The sequence below is a fragment of the Tiliqua scincoides genome, chromosome 14 (genome assembly GCF_035046505.1).
Source record: "Tiliqua scincoides isolate rTilSci1 chromosome 14, rTilSci1.hap2, whole genome shotgun sequence".
In the NCBI taxonomy this organism is placed as follows: domain Eukaryota; kingdom Metazoa; phylum Chordata; class Lepidosauria; order Squamata; family Scincidae; genus Tiliqua; species Tiliqua scincoides.
The window spans coordinates 9,352,580-9,359,038 of record NC_089834.1 but is presented as its reverse complement, the minus strand read 5'-3'; the positions used below and the strand labels follow the sequence as shown (position 1 = coordinate 9,359,038).

General features: G+C 49.9%; 3 pseudogenes; 2 read left to right on the top strand and 1 right to left on the bottom strand.

Moving 5' to 3' along the window:
* Nucleotides 1-457: 457 nt before the first annotated feature.
* On the bottom strand, nucleotides 458-574 carry LOC136634996 (5S ribosomal RNA; annotated as a pseudogene).
* Nucleotides 575-2,543: 1,969 nt separating this feature from the next.
* On the top strand, nucleotides 2,544-2,662 carry LOC136634854 (5S ribosomal RNA; annotated as a pseudogene).
* A 29-nt stretch (nucleotides 2,663-2,691) lies between these two features.
* On the top strand, nucleotides 2,692-2,814 carry LOC136634850 (5S ribosomal RNA; annotated as a pseudogene).
* The last annotated feature ends 3,645 nt before the right edge of the window (nucleotides 2,815-6,459 follow it).

The window sequence follows — 6,459 nt, the reverse complement described above, 5'->3', positions numbered from 1 at the left end:
GTGTGACACGCCCTGGGGGGAGGACGGGCTAACTTTGCGGCCTTCGGAGCTACCCCATCGTGCCATACACTGTTGGATGTGGAATTCCCAGCGGAGTGCAATGCAAGAAAACAGAATCAAAATAGCTCCTTTCCTTCAAAAGTTATGGCCAAAAAACCAGAAAGAAAAAAATGCATGGATCCCTATGGAAAGTGAAAGTGAGCTGTATAGCGCGTTTACCCATGAGTAAGCATACTTGCCACAGTCCATCGGAAAGGGCAGGCTGAGAGGAAGCCAATGACACCAGAACGGTCCCAATCCAATGAATGCAGCCCCCCAAAACACGAGAAGGCAGTCTCCCGTCCAAGTACTAACCAGGCCTGACCCTGCTTAGCTTCCGAGATCAGACAAGACTGGGAGATAGTGTTCCATATAGGGAGATGGTTGGCAACCTTCAGTCTCGAAAGACTATGGTAGAAGCCTACAGCACCCGGTATTCCCAGGCGGTCTCCCATCCAAGTACTAACCAGGCCTGACCCTGCTTAGCTTCCGAGATCAGACAAGATTGGGCATGTGCAGGGTAACAGTTGTTTTCAGGGGCTCTGCAGAATTTAGGGGCTCTGTGCAATTATATCTTGGCAGGTGGGGCAGGCAGAAACCATCATAGGCTTCTCCCTCCACACAGAAGGCTCAGTACAGGAGACGGGGTGAGGACTTTGAGCAAGGGTGTCCCAGACCAATCCCCAGAGGCTGTCCAGTTTGGGGAGGTGGGCTTGTGACCCCATGTATTTATTATTTACAACAGCAGCTCCAAGGCACCTTTCCACCCAGTATCTGTGCAGTTAAGGCAACTCACCCTAGGTTAAAAAAAAAAACAAACAGATTTAAGAAAAAGAAATGTCTAAACAAGCACATCAACACAATACAACCACACAAGGTGGAACAGCAGTAGCAAAAACATCCCTGAAGTGGGCATCATAACCAGCAAGGGCCTTAAGAAACAGGAAAGTCTTCAACTGGTAGTGGATGCAATAAGGCAAGGACTGGTCCCAAATCACTTCATTCTTTCTTCTCAAATCCAGGGAACGAGGGCAGGGGGAGCAGTGAGGGTGAGCTGGGTGCTCCCTTTAGATCCACCACCCGAGGCAATGGACTATCGGCCCAATCCTATCCACACCTACCTGGGAGTAAGCCCCATTGACTATAATGTGACTTACTACTGAGGATCCAAGCACGGGATTGGGCTATCAGTTGGCCTCATGAGTGGGCCATGTCCCAAGCCTCTCGCTAACCCGCCACCCTCCTCTGCTCCACACTTCCTCTCCTGCTCCTTTCCCCTCTCCTCCTTTTGAATCAAGACTTCGGGAGGAGAAATAGGCAAGTGGACAGACCCTCTGCAAACCTGCCCCCCTGAGCTGCCCACCTTTGTCAGCCTTGGGCCCAGCTGGGTCTCCCAATATTGGGGCCGCCGCAAAACAGGCCCTACTCTACACCCTTTTGGGATTGTCTCACTGTAAAAGGTGTGGTTCTCACGAAAATGGTTCTCCTTCTCACACTGGACAGGAGGGGGGCAGCTTAATGAGTAGTTGAATAAACTGAAAGTTTATTTGGTCCATTATTGAGGGGCAGTTTACAGATGGCGTCTGGCCTGGACGCCTTTAAAAGGGGATTGGACAAGTTTCTGGAGGAAAAATCCATTATGGGGTACATTATGGGGTACGTACATGATGTGTATGTGCCACCTCCTGATTTTAGAAATGGGCTATGTCAGAATGCCAGATGCAAGGGAGGGCACCAGGATGAGGTCTCTTGTTATCTGGTGTGCTCCCTGGGGCATTTGGTGGGCCACTGTGAGATACAGGAAGCTGGACTAGATGGGCCTATGGCCTGATCCAGTGGGGCTGTTCTTATGTTCTTATGAGGACCTGTGATTCTTGTGGCTTGCATAGCTGTTTAGTTCCTAGATTTTGAACTGCTGAGAATTGGTGAGGTCCAGCAAAACATTTGATCCACTAAATTCAACGGGAGAGAGTTAAGCAAGCACTTCATTTACACATCCGATACCGGCAAAAACATAGGCAGAGTCTGAGCACTCCGAAAATCAATCACCGGCATCCATTTTGAACACGAAGCAAGGATGAAGCGGCCTGCTCTTTGCAGCGAGAAAATGCGTTTGCATATCCGTGCCAAAATTAGAGCCAGTGAGCTTGACACTTGAGTAGCTGAAAGCCACAGCTGTGGCTGAAGCCACATGAAACCGGAAGCAAGGCAGCCAGGAAGCTGAAGCTTCTGGTCGAGTGATGGATTGATTTAATTTTCAGTTCGAAATTAAAAAGGCTTTGCTCGATCAGATCGCACATGGTCAAGGAAAAATGTCATTAAAGGTTTGCTGGCCTCTCTCCAGGAAGTGATCTTTCCCCATGTGGGCACAGTTCCATGCGCGGGGAGAGGCGACCATTAGGCTCATGGGGTGTTCTTCCATTCTTGCTGTTTGCTTGGCCGGCTGATGCTACACTAAATGGAAGGGGGGCCCCTGAGTGCTTCCCACACACTGAGTAATTCCCGCACACTGAGTAATACCCCGCACATGCCTGATCTCATTCTGATCTCAGAAGCTAAGCAGGGTCAGGCCTGGTTAGTACTTGGGTGGGAGACCGCCTGGGAATACCGGGTGCTGTAGGCTTCTACCATAGTCTTTCGAGACTGAAGGTTGCCAACCATCTCCCTATACTGAACACTATCTCCCGATCTCGTCTGATCTCGGAAGCTAAGCAAGGTCAGGCCTGGTTAGTACTTGGGTGGGAGACCGCCTGGGAATACCGGGTGCTGTAGGCTTCTACCATAGTCTTTCGAGACTGAAGGTTGCCAACCATCTCCCTATACTGAACACTGTCTCCCGATCTTGTCTGATCTCAGAAGCTAAGCAGGGTCAGGCCTGGTTAGTACTTGGATGGGAGACCGCCAGGGAATACCGGGTGCTGTAGGCTTCTACCATAGTCTTTCGAGACTGAAGATTGCCAACCAAGAAAAAAAAGATTTCCGGAAGTAAAGCCACCCAGTGGTAACTGCAGCTGGGGGGGGGGCGCTGGAACTAATGTCCAGCATGAAATACCAAAAAGAGGTAAAGGGTATTTCAAGGGAGAAACACATTTTGTGCACAATGGAAACCTCCCAGCAAGCACCTGGATTTGTCCCCATTTCCCTCTGTAACTAATATTGTAAGCATAACTAAAGTGAGTGTAAAGTGAGTGTAACTAAAAGTGAGTGTAAATAAAAAAAATTGCATGGACTCTCCCTGTTTGCCCCACCTCTATCCCCCTTCCCTCTGTGTGTTGCCTCCCTTGGGTCAAAATCTAAACTGTAAGCCCATCAGGGCAGAGACCCCTTTTTTCTCTAATGCACAAAGATGAACAATATAACAACAATAGGGCAAAGGATAGTATAGCATTATTAATACACTAATAATAATTTCCAAAAGAAAAATAATGGTGTATTCCATATTAATGCTTCCATTCTAAATATAAGCGAACTCATAGGGGACCTCTCCCCTCCACCCCGACGATTGATGATCCTAAGCAAACCATTCTGAGTGTGTGAAAAGTGCTTTTCAGGTTGCCACAGAGGTCCAGAAATAGGGGGCAGAAGGGGGAGCAAGCTATCTGTCTTAGAAACACTCTCCCCAATTGCCCTAGTGCCAGCTACGCTCATCTAGCTTTCCTTCTCCAGTTCTAGTCTCACAGGTTAGTCATAAGAACATGAGAATGTAAAAACATAAGGAGAGCCCTGCTGGATCAGGCCAAGGGCCTATCTAGTCCAGCTTGCTCTCTCGCACAGTGACCCACCAGATGCCTCAGGGAGCACACAAGAGACCCGCATCCTGGTGCCGTCCTTGCATCTGGCATTCTGAGGTAGCCTATATCTAAAACCAGGAAGTTGTGTATACCCAGTATGACCTGTAACCTGTGATGGACTTCTCAATCAATCTGTCCAATCTCCAGCTGTCCAATCAAATAACGTGGAACTGGGGTCCCTGGGGAGGAGGGAAAGGCTGGATGAGTGCACTGGAGGAGAGATGCAAGCCACCACATTGTGGGCTATATACATAGTGTGCATGCATGGAGATCTAGCCAGAGAGGAGGGATGAAGGCACCACTGAGGTCTTTACCTCACCATGCTTGGAACTGCACCTTTAAAAGGGAAGATGGTGTCCTAAGATGATTCATGTTCTGCTGGCCAAAAAAAAATTAAGACCAGGATCTGGCCAAAGGGAATGACTTCCTCCTCACTTTGATTTCACCAAGAGAGCTGAGCCAATGCTTAAAGCTCTACTACTGAGATCAATGGATTCAGAAGTTATGAACACCTGTGGGACGAATCATGTCCAAACACCACATTGTCTTCACTGGGAATGGAAAATATTTCATCCCTATCATATGTATCCCAATGCACTGAGAATAATTTTATCCTGATGCTCTAGGCCACTGGTTCCGAAACTATGCACAGTGGCACCCTAGGATGCTGCAGTGAACTCCCAGGGGTGCTGCAGGATGTTCCCAGCAGCCTCTTCTTCTCAGCTCTCCTGAGCGCCACCATCGTGGCTGAGCTGAGATCATGCTATTCTCATGAGAGTTCACACTGTTCTCACGAGATTTGGGGGAGTGCTGGCGCACCACTGAAACAGAGTCAGCTTCACATGGGGAACAACGAGGGAAGGCTCACATCAGGCAGGAAGGCAGATCAAGGGAGGTGGAATTCCATGTGTTACTCCAAAGGGATCCTTTTGCACTCCAAAATTGTGTGTTGTGTATTGGACATTGGCCTCCTGGGGCACCACAACACCTTTGCATCGAAGGTCTCAGCCCAGCCCTGTAGAACTCATCTCTGCAAGAATACTGAACAGTAAAACTGAACTTCCTGTTAGACATATACGTGCATATAAAGATTTCACCATACATGAGATCTTGCTCAAGTTGGACAGGTTTTAAGACCCCAGAATTTCCACAGGAGAGCAAAAGCTGCGCATTGAGCATTTACTCTTCTGCTCAGGGCCAGGAAGCAGGGGGAAGCAGGCTGGCTCAGGGGCTAGATTTTTGAAGCGGTTTCCGGAAGTATAGCCACCCAGTGGTAACTGCAGCTTTTTGGGGGGGGGGGGACCTGGACCAAATGAACTACTCCAATGGCAGGCTGCTCCATTCTTTGTAAAGTAAATGTACCTGCCTGCTACTGCACATGCCCGATCTTGTCTGAACTCAAAAGCTAAGCAGAGTCAGGCCTGGTTAGTACTTGGATGGGAGACCGCCTGGGAATACCGGGTGCTGTAGGCTTCTACCATAGTCTTTCGAGACTGAAGGTTGCCATCCATCTCCCTATACTGAACACTATCTCCTGATCTTGTCTGATCTCAGAAGCTAAGCAGGGTCAGGCCTGGTTAGTACTTGGATGGGAGACCGCCTGGGAATACCGGGTGCTGTAGGCTTATACCATAGTCTTTTGAGACTGAAGGTTGCCAGCCAACCAAGACCAGTGCCTAGGAATTGGGCAATATATGAGTAAAGACGTCCTTGGTGTACAATCTGTTACCATCAGGGCTGGCCTTAGGAGGTGCGGGGCCCAATTCTGCACAGTTCTTGTGGAGGTCCCCATGGCACCCCCACTCACCCGTGACAAGTGGTAGCCTGAGCTAGGCACAACACCAGGTGCCCCAGCAGCATGCAGCATACCACCTACTGCTTCTGGAGTGGCCCAGTTTGGGGGGCAATCAGAAGCAGCTGTGGGAGGGAGGGCCCCATGAAAGCTCCACTCGCCACACTGTCCTCTGCATGGAGGCTTACAGCCATGCGAGACGCCAGCTGCAGACAGCCTGCTCCACACCACAGCACAGGGACCCCCACCACAGCACAGAGCCCAGTTGAGTCAAATTGGCCCAATCAGGCTAAAGCCGGTCATGGTTACAGTAGCAGCAGTGAGGAAGACGCTGGCCAGCTCTTGGTTGAGGACCATCAACGGTACTCAACCAATGGATGGACAACACTCCGCCTTATCCATCACCACTGTAATAATGGGTGGCAGCATGGACTCACGCCCACTGTGGCCTGCTCCCCACTGCCTTCTCATAAATATCCCCACTGGGCACTAACCGGCCTATCAAGTGGTGATGGGAAGCAGCTACAGTAATGGACAGTGTGACCCCATTGGCCCTGGCTTCTCAGGGAATGGTGGGGAGCAGTGGCTGCAGAAGACTCCTGTGGCCCATGTCCCACCTGACCCCCACTCATAGAGCCACCCCTGCAGCAGCTCTACCAGCCCTTCCCCAATGGCTTGCAGTGGTAGGTACACCAAATGGCAAGATGCCATCTTTCCCCTGTCTTCCAAACAGAAAATGAAGGAAGGGGAAGAGATTTCAAAGAAGGCAGGAATTGGGGGGGGGGGGGATGAGAAGGTTTTAATACAAAAAAAAAGGAGAAATAGGAGGGAAGGAAG